The sequence below is a fragment of the Vespula vulgaris genome, chromosome 1 (genome assembly GCF_905475345.1).
Source record: "Vespula vulgaris chromosome 1, iyVesVulg1.1, whole genome shotgun sequence".
NCBI lineage: Eukaryota > Metazoa > Arthropoda > Insecta > Hymenoptera > Vespidae > Vespula > Vespula vulgaris.
This window is the reverse complement of record NC_066586.1, coordinates 7,496,146-7,512,236: the sequence shown is the minus strand read 5'-3', so window position 1 is coordinate 7,512,236 and position 16,091 is coordinate 7,496,146. Positions and strand designations below refer to the sequence as shown.

The 16,091-nt window shown below is 29.7% G+C and overlaps 1 protein-coding gene across 1 annotated transcript in view; it reads right to left on the bottom strand.

The window, feature by feature from the left end:
* The window catches only part of LOC127064546 (somatostatin receptor type 2-like), a 54,212-nt gene extending 46,378 nt beyond the window's left edge, over positions 1–7,834 (bottom strand). Inside the window, exon 1 of the mRNA XM_050995776.1 lies at positions 7,473–7,834. The gene's annotated coding sequence lies outside the window, so the exon portion shown is untranslated. The remainder of the gene's footprint in view (positions 1–7,472) is intronic.
* Between the last annotated feature and the right edge of the window lie 8,257 nt (positions 7,835–16,091).

Below are 16,091 nucleotides of genomic sequence, written 5' to 3'. Positions count from 1 at the left end.
TCTCATTCTGTTTCCTTGAAACATTTTTAAAATAGAAGCAAGCGATTCGAATCGTTAAACAAGATTTTTCGGAATATAATCATGTAGATTGATATGCGTCGAAAAATAACTTCGATATCGTTATCACACGAAGATCATGTTTTTCGCTTTTTATATTCTTTCATCAAATAAGAATTATAAAACTTCGTCTCTAATTGAGTTTCAACGAAGTCCTTCCAACGAAGTACATGATAAAATTACAAAGTTACGAAACAATTCTAACTACCCACTACTAATCGAAAGATAAAGTATAACGAGTAACGTGCGTTATCATTAATCCGAGGTATACATTTTCATAATGCAAGGATCGTGAATTAAAAAGGAAAGAAAAGAAATTAAAGAATAACCTTGAAACCTATGTATCGTTTTTTTCTTTTGAAATACGCGTATGGAATAATTTGCTTTGCAAGAAATCCTACAGTAGTTGAACATACGTTGTTACGTAAAGAATGTATGCACGCTACGCACGTGTCCAAGAAAAGAGAAGGGGAGAGAGAGAGAGAGAGAGAGAGAGAGAGAGAGAGAGAGAGAGAGAGAGAGAGTGAGTGAGTGGGAGGGAGAAAGAGATACACCTAATGCAACACCATACGTGCTGATACGAAGTATCTACCGTACTTCGAAAGGATCACGAAGGATTCCAAGCTCAGAAAGGAAAAAAGAAAGAGAGAGAGAGAGAGAAAGAAAGAAAATGAGTGTAGATAAGAAGAAGGAAAGAAGGAAACAGCGGTCTAATACGATCGGACGTTTCTTTCTTTTGCGTTTTCATACTTACGGACACGCGGAAAACGTAGAGAAATAGCGGAACGTGTACCTATGGCTACCTATATACGGGTCATGGCGCATGTCAGAGTCAAGAGGGTGCGGCAGCGGCCAACTCGAAGAGCAAACCATTCTAGGGCGGATCCGTTCTTGTTCCCTGTCCCTTTAGTCCGTCTGTCTTTCTCTCTCTCTCTCTCTCTCTCCCTCTCTCTTTCTTTCTCTCTTTCTCTCTTTCGCTCTTTGTCTCTCTCTCAATCTCTCTCTCTCTCTCTCCCTCTCTCTTTCTTTCTCTCTCTCTCTTTCGCTCTTTGTCTCTCTCTCAATCTCTCTCTCTCTCTCTATTTCTCTCTACATCCTTCCGTTTAACCTTCCTATCCAAGATATCGTGCTTTCCAACAATGTCTAAGCTTCTACACATCTTCGAGTTTTGTTCTTTATTATACTCGATTTAACTACTTGCAGACTTTTACTATCTATCTCTTTTACTCTATTCAACAGTAATAGTGTGTGTGCGCGCACTTACGTGCGCATATATATATATATATATATATATATATGTATGTATATATATTTATATACACACATATAGTATTGTATATAAGTATTTTAAATATTTTTCTAAATACCTTTTTAAGTATATATTTCTGTTTATATCTACTTTGTATTTACACTTTATTATAATTTATATCTCTATTTATTACTATTTTAATCTTCTATACATAAGTACTTATTCGTAGTTTTGTATTAAACTTTTTTTTGTTTATAACTTTTTGATATTACTATGGAAATTAAAATAAACCTGTCTATTTATTTGTCCCTCTTTCTAATTCATCTTCTCGTCAGTTTTCTTTTTTGCTATTTAACGATATCTAGCTTTCGATAACTTAGTCTGACATTACGAACGAAATCTCATGAACTTGCGAAAGACAGACAAGAGACCTATGTAGGTACTTTCGGGGTTAGTGAGTACTCGCATTCGACCGCATTCACTAACAACAAGGGATACAAGAACCCTTGGATACCAGGCAGCATCAGGATCTAACATTTCGAAGTCGAACAACCTCCTGAACTTGGTGAGTTTCGATGTAACAGTTAAATACCACCTGTGTTCGAAGGAGAGTCGTGATAATGGCGAGGAGTAGATGTATCTAGACAAGATTCGAATCCACGCTATCAACGCGTTAGCTACAATTAGTTTGTTTTCGAATTCGATCCTAGCTCGACTACTTCAATTATCGATTCTTCGTGACTCTCGATCGTATCTATTGTTACTTCGAAATGGTTCGTTAACCGCATCTATATTGTGTAAATTACGAATCAATTTTAGCAAAAAAACATTGTTATAAAGATCAATCGAAATTTAACTCTGAATAACTATTAGAAATGTTTTTTAGATATATTTTTAGATATATTTATTTCACATTATTAATAAAATTTATAATTCGAGTCATTGTAAGATGAGCTACTTTAATATCGACATTATCGTATTTTTGTCACTTTCCAGATGTCTGAATGCTCGTTCCGATCGCTATAACTTCAAGAAGTCATATCTTGAAATTATAGTATGGTCTATGAACAAAAAATTTATAGGATCAACGAAGCGATATATCTCACGAATGGTGCTTTTCACAAGAACACACGAAGGAAAACTATTTGAACGATGTGCGACAGAAAATTTTCTATGGCCTCGTCACTTTTTCATTTTTAAATTGAATATATTTGATCAATTATCAAAAGCATCTTTAAAACGAACTGGATCATTCGGGAATATTCCTAATATCTTTGCTGCAAGAAACAAAGTAATGTAGCAAACAAATGACCTCGATACGTCGAGAAAGAAGACTTTGATAAAGATGATGTTTGTACATATAAAAGCTTACGGAAACTAATCTCGATAAGTCACATTGTGACTCCAAGAATCGATAACATTTAATTCCTGAGAGTAGATCGAAAAAGTCCATTAATTTCTCACGATCCGACTTTTTCTTTTACCTCTGAAGAATTAACGCTTACGCGTTGATCTCGTTCGAAATTTTTGCTCCGCTCGTTAAGGAGCACTTCTCAAAGGAGTCGCCATTTGGCAGCAAAAGAAGGCTACTACGTAGCGTCGGAAGAATCACTATTCCTTAAGGGAAACTGTAATAAACGAAGTGGATAAGACATTAGCAGAAATACAGACGTATTTTACGAGCGATCGTAAAGAGTATATGCTTTCGCTTGCGTATTTCTTATAGGGCGATATAATTTTTTAGTATTCATATAATAACGTAATCTTTAAGCATTCGAAAATTCATAAAAAAAATTCTCTCGATAATCTTCATTAAAATATATTTCGATAATACTTGATAAACGACGCGTCGTATTAAGTAATATTTATTTTTGCTATTTCGAACCTAATTACCTTTACCTTCTTATACGGTAATATAATTTTTTAGTGTTCGTACAATGACGTAATCTTTAAGCATTCGAAAATCCATAAAAAAGGATTCTTTCGAAAGTCTTCGTTAAAATATATTTTGATAATACTTGATAAACGACGCGTCGTACTAACTGATATTTATGTGTTCTATTTCGATCCTAATTACCTTCGAAGAATACATTAAAGCTTAAAAGAAAAAGCTTCTACGTGAATATTTTACGAATGATAGGAAGAAAGATCTCGATCGAGAGGAGATGAAAAGAGGATGTTTTAACAGAAAGGCTTTCCGTTTACCGAAGAAATGCCATCGTTCGAGACGACATGAAAAGTCGTGCACGCAACACGTAAAACTGAGTATCCCTCTTGCCTAGTAAAAGCTCGACATTGAATATTGCAAAGAAAATTGCTGCTACGTGAGAAAACTTGGTGTTACTGCTGGTAAAAGAAAAAAGAAAAAAAAAAGTTAGGTATATTGCGGTTGGCAATTCGAAACAACGTCGGAAACGATAAAAATAATTTTTGTTCAAACTAAAACAGGAAAAAAAGAAGGAGAGTAAGAAAGAGAGACCGTAATGGGCTATTTCCATAAAGCTAAAATACTATCTCAAAAAACTGCAATGGCCGAATGAAACGACCTTTTAGCAATCTTCCTCATGCATTCTGAATAGTTTAGAAAGGACAAAAAAGTCCAGACATCTTAAAATTAATTAAGTCGATAAGGTTATCGAATTCGCTTGGGACACTCATTATCGTTTTCCGTTATATCGATTATCCTCTATACTATATTCTAAATATGAAAATTTAAAACCTTCGTGAATCCAAATAAAGCAAACGATTTTTGTAGGACCGTATTGTTCAATCACTTTTTTTCAGACAATTCGAAAAATATACTTTACGAATTAATGAAAGAAGTAGAAATAAACCTAACGTTGTATTTTCCTAATTTCAGAACGAGAATCTCCTTGAAAGTTAGGATATTCGAACGTCTCGAACGATGATACGGGAAAAACATATATGCCATATGAGAAATTGGATGCACTTGATGATAAGTTAGATAGTCATAAAGAGGAAAAATTTCTAAGTCGAACGATCGATAGCCTTACGAATGGTATCATTTGATATGTCTTGTATTGTTTTCATAATTATCGAATCAAAACGAGTAGTAAACTTGTAATATGATAAAATATAAAAGTACATTTAGAGAGAAAGAGAGAAAGAGAAAGAGAGGAGGAGAGAGAAAAAGAAAGGGAGAGAGAAAGAGAAAGGGAGAGAGAAAGAAAGCAAATTTAATTAAATTTTATAATGTGGACAAGATATATGCACTTATAAATGTAATTAGAGAGAAGTCATGTGAATGCACATAATGTATTCGAAACTAAATGCGATAGGATTTATGAGAATAATTAAGACGCTACCACTTAGACGACGGATACGAGTCACGATCGATCATAACTTGCAACACGCGAGAAGACTCAATGCATATTTACTCAAATGCGTTCAACCGAGCATGAGTACACGACCAAGAGTTTCGCCCTTATAGTGAAAGTCCAACCCTCCTTATTTTCCTATTCTCGTACAACCCTCTTTAACATTGTGGCTCATCTTCTAAATTGTACTTTGAGAATATCCTCTAAAAATGTTGTTACATCCTAATTAGTTCAAAGTAAGTAAGTTTGATATAAAAACTTGCAATTAGATACAACTCGTCGGATTATTTAATTAATTAATTTTTTTCTTTTTTATCTAATAACTAAATCAATTCGATATATTAATTTGAAATATTTTCTTATCTACGATCACGTATATATTTTTACATGAGTCACCGCGGTAACCATTCAGAAACAATGACTTCTAAAGAAAATAGCAATATGTTAAAAAGAAAATATTTATACCGATACATCTTTAATTAACGAGTTTTTCTTTCTCCACGATATTCTTTCCCTCTTTCACAATATGCCCTGCTTTTCGAGAAACTCTTTCGAGATAGGATCGATTATACGTGAAAAGTTAGCCACAAGGAACATAACACGAAGAATTTATTATGTACTTGAACTTAACACTTCCAAGCACTCAGCTGGCTTATAAGACGAAAAACGATTAAATTTCGAACAGTATGAAAATGAGATCGTGTGAAAAAGCCAATAAATTCAGAGTTCTCCTGACAAGAAATTTGTTTAACAATGTATATACGTATAAATATATGTATATACAATTAAAAAAATATATAGGTATGTAACAAGTTGGATTTTTTGGATACTTTTGGATACTTGGAGTTAAAATACTCGATACAAGAGTATTTATATACGTACATATATATGTATGTATTGAAAAAATATACGGATATGTAACAAATTCAATTTTTTCAATTTCCAAATGTCACTGTACACTCCGTGTCAAAGCACTTGTTACGAGAATATGACAGTAACACTCACCGCCTCTTGTGTCCTTGATCAAATTTATGCCGAATATTACTGGAAAGCATTCGTGCATACATACATACATGCATACATTTGTACTACCTACATATGTATGTATACTTAGCTACGATAGACACAAAACGAATAAACAGAAGAAAAATCACAAGATATCTTTGCTTTCTTAAATTGCGATAAAAAATGATCTAGAAAATTACATAAAAAAAACTAGATAATGACCGAAAACATATTTTCACATGACGTGTTGATTAGTAAAACGACGCCAGGAACAGAAATATTTTTGTTTTCTTCACAACGATACATCCTATACCAACATATAAATATGTACATATTTATTTAATGAGTCAAGTATAACATAATATTTCCATATCGGACCATTTGAAAAAAACAATACGTATTTGTATAACTTGCTCCGTAAGTTCTAATAACGCTAAAAATTCTCGAATTTGAATTTTTTCAGATTGTCATTAATCGAAGAAGGAAATTAAAAAAATTTCTCACATTATCAATTTCTTTATGATAAAAAATAACAAAAAGCATATATATATGTATTATCATTATTTTTATTATATGCATATTCATTATTTTTCAATTCCTCGGACAATATATGTAGAGAATACAAATTATTTATCGAAGGATTAAATTTCGAATGAAAAGAGAATCGAATTAAAGAGGAGATTAAATATTTCTTCCTTTATTTCGGTAAGTTTTACGAATCTTTTTTATAAGAGACAAGGACATTTTTACTCACGATCACTATGGAACATAACGATAAATGTTATATAGACAAGATTCACGTGGATCACTATTTCTCTCTCTCTCTCTGTTTCTTTGTTTTGGAAATTCAAATGACCTCTCCTTGGTTTCACAAAAATGTCGATCGCAATTTCCTTACAACAATCTCCTATCTCGGTAAGATTCAAGGCACGAGTATTACGTGAAAGCTTCCCCCTTCTCTAAAAAACGTCGAGTTTCTCGCGAAAGAAAACTAAAAGTGGAATATCCTTCGTAGTAGTGCACGCGGAGCTCTAGAGTCGATATCACTGTGGAATCACCAAGAAGGGATAAGAAGGATAGAAGAGTGGAAATCTACGTGTTACGTACACACCATCTACATGTCTATGTATGTGTGCGTACATATAAATATATATACACTTGCAAACATGAGAATTTTGAAGGAAATGCCCTTAGGAATCAACGACGAATCGATCTAATCGATGAAGTGTTATCTCCCTTGATAATAAAAATCTCTTTCTCTCCCTGTGCATCGATAAATTACAATAAAAATGTATTGATACGAAAATATGTGTTATCATTTCATTTTAAATCAATGCCTTCATTAAACAAAATGATACGAAAAGAATGAGATATGGTCTACTCGATTTTATGAGAAAGAAAAAATGAAAAATAAGAGATCACTTTCAATTTAACGTATTTTAACGTAAATACATTAAAAAAAAATTATATTTTCTGTCTGACGACGGACGGCTTTACGTGCACGTTTCTTTTTTCCATCTTTCGTCGTTACGATAGAAATGAAATATACGTTTGAATTTTCACAGTAGAAATACTACACTTTTATAAAATTATCACATATTTCTCGATATGTATGTTACTTGTTGCAGCTGAACGTTGAAAGGATTACATATAATTCTACATGCAATCAAAAAAAGATAACTCGACTAAAAAATTGCTATTAAATTTAATACGTCATTCCTTTTAAATTTGTATCAAGATTTTACATATATTTATGATACATAAAGAACAGAAATATCTAACGTTTCATTGTAATATTCCTAACAATTCTAATTCATGTTTACCTTATCGTCCAATTCAAGTTGAGAAACGGCATGATCAGATTCTGCAAATCCGAACGAACAAATTCTAGAATCGAAAAGGGACTCTTGAAATTGTCCGAACTTAGAATCTGTTGCTTGAAGATGTTATCTCCACGTGGACCACGCTGTGATACTTTTTTCGGTGTCACTTTGAGGAATAAAATTCTTCTGTCAAAGAATAAGGACGTTCAAATTAAGGACGTCACCTTGACGAAACGATTCGCTCCGTAAAAGCAAGTTGTTGATATACGAAGAAGACAAAGAAAGAGACAAGGATAGAGAAATAGACAGAGAAACGTAGAAACGACTGTCGCGACGTATGGACGCGCACTGCTCTCGCGGGTTCTCACAACGTCATGGGTAGAGCGTCGGAGAGCGTCGCGACGGCAACACGACGATGCCGAACTCTCACAATCAAGAGCGCGTCTATGTGCGCGTGTCAAACGCGCATGCGTATTTGATTCCAAACCCCTTCTTCATCTTACTTGAACTTCCTCAAATTAAATTCGACTATTTTTTTCAATTTTCCGACAGTGACTTACGAATCGAACACTTACGTCTCTCTTTCAATGGAGTACTTGTGTAACTTGAGCATTTCAATAACTTGCAATTTTTCTTTCGCGAATGTTACATTACTAATTTTTTGTTACCGTTCGATCATAATAGTGTAAGGATTGTTAAAACATTTTTGTAAGGACTGATACTTCGTAATTCATTTGTAAAAACAATTTAATCTTTCTACATCTAACAATAAGAATTTAAAAAATTTTTACAATTCGTAAGAATATAAGAATTTTTAGAATTAAATAAGAATTGGAGAATTTTAAGAATTTTACTAATTATTCTTGTAAGTGTCGCTAATAGAGAACGATCATTATATAGAGTAAAACTTATTAAAAATTATTTAAGATGAACTATATCACAAGAAAGACTGATAAATTTAGCAATGATTTTAAAAGAACACAGATGTACATAAAAAATTAAATATCAAGAAATTTATTCTAAATTTTGTTAATATGAAAGCACAGAATGTTTTATTGTAAGAATTATAAGAATATGTACGTAGAGAAGTATGCATATGTTTTATTATTTAAATTATATCTATTATTAATTACAGTTATAAACAACCAAGTAACATTAAACATTCTAAGAAAAATAATTCTAGGGTTTAATAAATTCTAACAAATTTTTGTACATTGTCGGCCTTATACATACCTCTTTAAAATTGAAAATAAAATATTATAAAAATAAATATATATTTATGTGATATATAAATATTTTAAGAACATTATGTTCCATGTTATCTCTTATTTTACAAGAAGCTGATATTATATTATCTTTTCTCGTTATCAAAATTTCGTTACCAAATCTCGTTACCAAAAATTTCGTTCAGAAACTCGAGTTACCAAAACTCGTTCAACCAAAAATTTCAGAAGTTCTACGTGACAGTTGAGCAGTCGAATTACTGGTACGACCAAATGTTATATTATTCATGTTAGAAACAGTATGCATAATTCAGGAACATTATGTTCGTTAGTTTTCTTACCTGAAAGTCTGAAGTACCAAAACTAAAAATATTTGTTCTATTTAATATCCCATTAAATTTAAGGAAGACGTCTATTATTTAAAAAATATAAAAGATTTCATGATTCTTGGAAAATTTATCAAATTTATTATAATTTAACAAATTCTCTTCATTAGTAATTAAAAAAAAAATATGATAGGCGAATAAAATTAAAAGATTAAATATGAGAAAAAATTATTACAATTATCTTCCTACTCGCATCTAAAAGACGGACAAGTCTGTAGAATTATACACTACAAAATAATGAAAGGTAAATCAACGAAAAAGAGAGAAAGGGAGAGACAGAAAAAGAGAGAAGAGAAGAGAGAGAAATGTTGAAACCAAGATAGAGTATGACAAATAGGAATTTATTTCACATCTCTGACTAGAGTTTAATCTCGTATCACATTAAATGGTGGAGGAAAACGTATGATAATCTACTACGAGATTAGAGATTCAAAATACACAGTATAAGATACTTTGACCAGAGGTTTTAACAAGAAATTCAACCTTCCAGTGAATACAATCTAAGCGAAAGCTTAGAACCAAACCACTGAAAACGATTCCAACAAAATTCTGTTAATCCTAATCAAAAAGTAAAAGACAAAAGAACGAAAGAAAATATTAAGTTTAGAGATTTGAAATGATCCTTAATAGAAATATTCTATAAAAATAATAAATCAAAAATAGAACATTTCAAGTAATAATATTTAATAATAATATGAAAAAAATAAGAAAGATGTTGATTCGTTCGAATAAATATATTTTTCGTTCGAAATGTAGTATTCTACGCGTTATAAATGAACATTTTTCTCATTTTTAGATGTATGTACGTATACTTTTATGCGAAGAAATATCATTTCGAAGATATCTGATATTTGAATTTGAAATATACGAAGAATTCAAAACATTCATTTTCTAATGTTCGATCTAACAAAATCCTTGACGTTTCTCCAATGTACAAAGGTGCATATAATACACGCACGTTACGACGTTACGTTATGGCGACTCTTACGCGTACGTTCCTTTTTGTCGGGTGCGTATCCCATAAATTTTTCACTGCGACAGGAAAGCATTTCTGGTATGTATGAACGAAAGAAGGAATAGGATACATTGGAATGCCTATGGGGTAGTAGTATTACACCAGCGAAGGAACACACGTAGATTTATCGAAGGAACAGGCCGATGAAGGCGCAACTCACGCTACGGTCCGTGTTACGTATTTCTGATCAAGTTGAGAATAAATTATTTTCACGAGAATATGTCAAGATTTTTCATGTTGCACGAATTACAAAGATCCAATTTAAATATGTTTCGATCGATCATTTTTGATCAGTCTATTTCTCTCTCTCTCTCTCTTTCTCTCCTTTTTCTACCACATTCTAAATACGCTTTTTTTCAAATAATAATTAAATTAATAATTAAATTAATTTCTTTCGAAATAAGATATATTTCAGTCTTTTTTCTAAGCGAAAGTAAGAAAAAAAAAAGATACTCAAAATTATCCCAACAAGATAAAAATATTAATCTTAAAAAGTCGTTTCTTAACAAAGCTATATTAAGATTTTCGATGCTTCTCACAATCGTAATAAAAATATAATGTTAATTATAATATATAATATTTGATTAGTTATAATGTATAACATATAACATATAACATTTTTAATTTTTAAGTACGATTGATAAAAATGCATTATTGAAATGTACTAAAATATGCAGTCATTAGCCTGATATTATTTGTGTTACATGATAAATAGCAAATAAATTATAAATTGCCCAGATCTCATCTGAGATTGCTGCATACGAAGATCAACGAATTAAGATATTATACATTAATTAGTCTCGTTTAATATACTTTCCTTTTATCCGGTCAAAATCGATGCAAAGTTTATCAATCGTGACTTTGCCTTGACCTATCCGCAGGAGAACTCGTGGATGAATCTCGTTGAACTTTATTTATCTATTTTTGAAATACATACTCTATCTTTATTTGTTATTGTTTCTTTATTTCATTTTCTTTCGATCAAGGTCGTAGCCTCGATTTGTGATGTCATTGATCAAATTTTATTTTTCCACTATCCCTTTACATTTACATATATTTACATATTACATTTACATATATTTTAAATATACAGATACATTGATTAAATACATTTAAAATGTATTTGATATATCTCAGATATATACAAAATATACGTACCTAATACATTTTATAATTTTTACATTGTAATGGCTAATATATTTCCAATCATTATTATACTACGATCCAAAAAAAATCGAGAAATTTTGTTCTATAGTTTCAAATTTTGTCTTATGATCTTAAAATCTAATCTTAAAAAAGTTTCAAAATATTAGCGTAACCTAAGCAGAAGTGTAAAAGCTTCATAAATCTTGGACCCAACATGCATTATAAAGGAATACTTATGGTTTTAACTTTACCAATATTTATAGACATGTTAAATTAACTTTAATAAGCTACATATCATTCTGTCTAAACATATCAACTCTCAAACTTGAGACTTCTTTCTTAATGCTGTTTTAAATAACTATACATTATTATAATGCATTTGAGTAGAAATCATTATATATATAATAAATCGTATAGGTACAATAAACGAAATAGTATTCTTATGAAAAAAAAATGCAATTTTATTATATATCTATAAATATAAAAAGATTTAATGCGAATCAAATTCATCCAAAGTATCAGAAATACACATACGATAATATAGCAATAATGTAATATAATGATAAAAGTTTTGATAAATGATTATGGCTTCAATAATGTGTTACGTTTATTACTTTAACAATAAATAATAGAAATATTGTAGTTACAGTTTATTATATTTAAGCTATATAATCTCCCTGGCTTAGCTTGTATCACAAATTATGGATCAACCTGTATAAATTATCTTTTTCAACGCATATTTCAATGTCATAAATTATATATATTCCATGCGAATAAATTTCAATTAATTCATCAACTAATAAATCTTGAATACAACTGTAATAACAAAAAATTATTTAATACTTCGTAAATTATGTTAAAAAAATGTAACGAAAATATATAAGGAATATTCAATAACAATAGAAGGAACAAGAAGGGAATTGAATTTTAATTAATTAATGAATATTATAAAAATAAAAAAAACTCAATTGAATTTTAAAATATACAACGTGTGACTCTAATTACAAATATTCTATATCTAATTAATTTTATATATATCTTTTTCATAATCCATGTACGTACTTTACGTGCCAAAAAGAAACATCCGTCATCTTCAATGATAATAATAATTATTTTTACCTTCTGATGAGCACGTGATAAAATATAAAATAATAAAACCGCAAACCATTCTCACGGGATTTAAAAAAATCATAAAATGAAAATATGATTCGTTTGAAAAGATGACACGTCATCGATATAATTAAAGAAATTAATGTAGTATCTGGAACTATGATACAAAATAAAAATGTCTAAAATCTGATGACATTAATAACGTCATTAAAAATCTCTTTAAACGATGAACTTGGTGAAACTAAAATTAGTTTTTTAGACTTAAAAGCTCAAGAGTTTGAGACGAGAAAGAATGTATATTTTGTAATATCTCGATTTTAATTGGATATATACATATGTAACATATAAATAATATATTGTATAAATCCAGAATGCGTACAAAACATTAATATATTTAATACTAAATATCAAACATGTTCAAAAATCTTTGCAAATTTGATAAAATTTAATACTTCAAAAAATACAAAGTCTTTTGAACTATGGAATAATATTTATAAGGTATAAGACTTCTGAGTGGTAACAAAAAATGAAAAATACATATGTTAGAAAATGTAAAATTTGTAATCGCTCTAGAGAGATGAGATTTTCTATTCTAGAACAAAAATTCAGCATCTTGTCTGATTCTACTTACTTAAAATTAAAGTCATATTCGCACGGGAAATATGTTACCTGTCTACCTACTCCTATATTTAAAAAAGAGAAAACATATGCTCTAACATATATATTACACGATTCTCACAAAGAGTGTAAAAGCCTAAACTAGAGAAATATGTCCCGGGATATCTCCTTTAATTTAATTTAATAGGCGCCCGATCGAATTTCTTAACTAATTAAGGATACGTATTATTTTGCTGTAATTGACTGTCAAGTGTTAATGATTATTGCGTGATAAACTACTTTTAAAATAAGTACTAATAAGTCTAAATAATTGGATTATAAAGAGCAATTATATATATCGATTAGAACAATTATATATCTGGATTGGACAAAAATAATTAAAGTTTTTGAAAAATTACAAAAACATAGAGTAAGATTTTTATATTAAAAATAATGAAATATGTAATTTTAACTTTGAAAAAATTAGTTTTAATTAGTTTTATAGTTCCCTTCTTATGTGCTAAATTTTATTTCATTAATTTTCATAGTCAGAAATTTTATCCGATTTTAATGATCAATAGCTGATTTTAGCAGACTTTATTCATTCGGCAAAATAAAGATAAAGAAATTTGTAAGATTTGAGATAAATTAGAAAATGTAGAAGATAAATTTTTTGAATTAAGAGATGTCTTGATTTATCACAAACTTATGAAAAAAGTTATTGTTTTATGCTAAGGATATCCAAGGTGATACATACTTGTAACAATGATTTATTGGCATGTTGGTATTGATAAAATTATCAACAATATAACGAAAATATGAGACTATATTTCTAATTGTTTAAAATGTATAGAACTCTTTTCAATTTTTAGTATATCAGATAATTATCTTCGTAGTATCTTAAAAGGATAATTGGTATTTCAAACTGTGTATATATACATATATACTATAGTTTATTAGAAAAATCCAGAAAAGGATACGAATATAAATTATCTGTGATTGATGGATTTACAAAAGTTTATGAAATTATATAGACAAAAACTGTTATATTTATAGTTATAATTTAATCATTTGAAAGACTACTTACGTGTATTCAGTAAACTTAGAAGTTTGATTAGCGATCAAAAAATATACTTTATCTTTCAAATATTTAAAAAATTCATGGAAGAAGAATACACTATATTTAATCGCTATTGGTACACCTCGTGCCAACAGACAAGTAGAACGCTTTAATCCGGTCCTCACGCCAATGTTAGCGAAACTGTCTGATATGCCAGAGAAATGGGACAGAATATTACGAGACGTCGAGTTTTCCCTTAATAATATATATTGTAGAAGTACTATCGATTATGTTGGCCATTTGGCATGTATCAGCTCGGGACGATAAACAACGAAATTCTTATTTTTCTCGATTCGTATTCAGACGATAATAAAGACCTAATAGCTACCAGGGATTTTGCAGACACTATTGTACGTAAACAGCGTGTGAGCGAAATTTATATCATAATAAAAAAAACGTGCGACTACTTATAAAGAAAGCTATTATATGATGATCACTAATATTGATGTGACCTTGGATGTTAATAAGAAATAAATTCAAAAATTTAATGGTCTTTACGTTGTAAAGAATGTTCATGGTAATGACCTTTACGACGGTCGTAGATGAAAACGTTGTGTGAAGATGTTGTAAACAAAATAAATACGAGGAAGAACGAACGACTTCGACATTTAATCTCGAGTTAGTTACCTCACGTATTCCGATCAGTGAACACGTCAGCTCTTCGTCTCCATACAAGTATGTCTAAATAACTAATACTTTTCATTAATATATTAATTTTATTCTCGTTACCGGCCAAAAATATAAGCAATAACGGAGAACAAGGATTTAATTTTGTTTATTCCTTTTCCGAGATATAATTATTTTACTTAGTTTTTAGTTTTTGTCGCAAATGATCATCATTTATTAGTTTTTACGTAATTAATTTCTGTATTGTTCCTGAAGACTATTATCTATCGAAATGAAATCCGATGAATCATTTACCGTAAAAATATTCTTATATAATTAAAGAATTTTCGTATATGTATAAGAATTCTTTGTATTCGTACATGATATGCTATTACGTCTTGATAATACCATTACGTCCTGCGTAATACACATTTATATTTCTTTCTTTACTCACGCTCGATATTTTCCTCGTTGAAGGTCAGAAATGCGTAAACTAAGGACCTACTTATAACAGGTAATAAATCGATACCTTTTAACAAACTCTCACTATTCTATCGTACCGTTGTCAACACTCTACAGTTCCTGGAATCTCACTTATCACTTTCAGAGATATAAACAATTTAAATCTCCAATATAAAAGTATACTTCGACACGTTCTTTGAATCTTGCGTCAATCGGACTTTATCTCGTATAACAATAGACTCTTTATTTAATTTTAGACGAATAAGGATAATAATATTATCCAATAGGAAGTAAATCTTTGATTTTAATTATTTATTATAATTATTAATTTAATATAATTAATATATTTATATTAAATATTTATATTATAAATTTATAATATTATTTATAAGAAGAGGAAGTCAGAAGGAATCAATTAGAAAAAATCTGAAAAGTTCATCAATATTCGTTTCTTTTGTAAGCACGATCAGTAATCAATTAATAAATGTGTTTTAATACGTAAGTAGTACTAAATTAATACTTAAGTTTATATTCAGTAAAACTAGTAAATAATTAATTAGTTCGTATTCTGCATTCCGTAAAATCAATAACTAAGTGTTAAATCTGTATTCAACAATCAGTTAATAAATCTGCGTTTCATATTTTATAAAAATGATAATAAATTTATAAGACTATACCCAAAAATCAATCGTTTCACAATCAACAGAACAACGTATATTCTTTCACGAATCCTTTTGAACATTATTCGACTAACTTATTAAGATGGGAATCTATTTTTGAATTCTTACAATACTCGTGGAAAAGATAAGCAACTTGAAATTTTTATTTTAATAATCTATCTATTGCCTCATTCATTTTCCAGCATATTTATCAATCAAATCTCCTTTTATTTCATTCTATCGATCTATGTCTCCTTATCCTATCGTTTATCATCGGATTCACATTTCTGAAGGT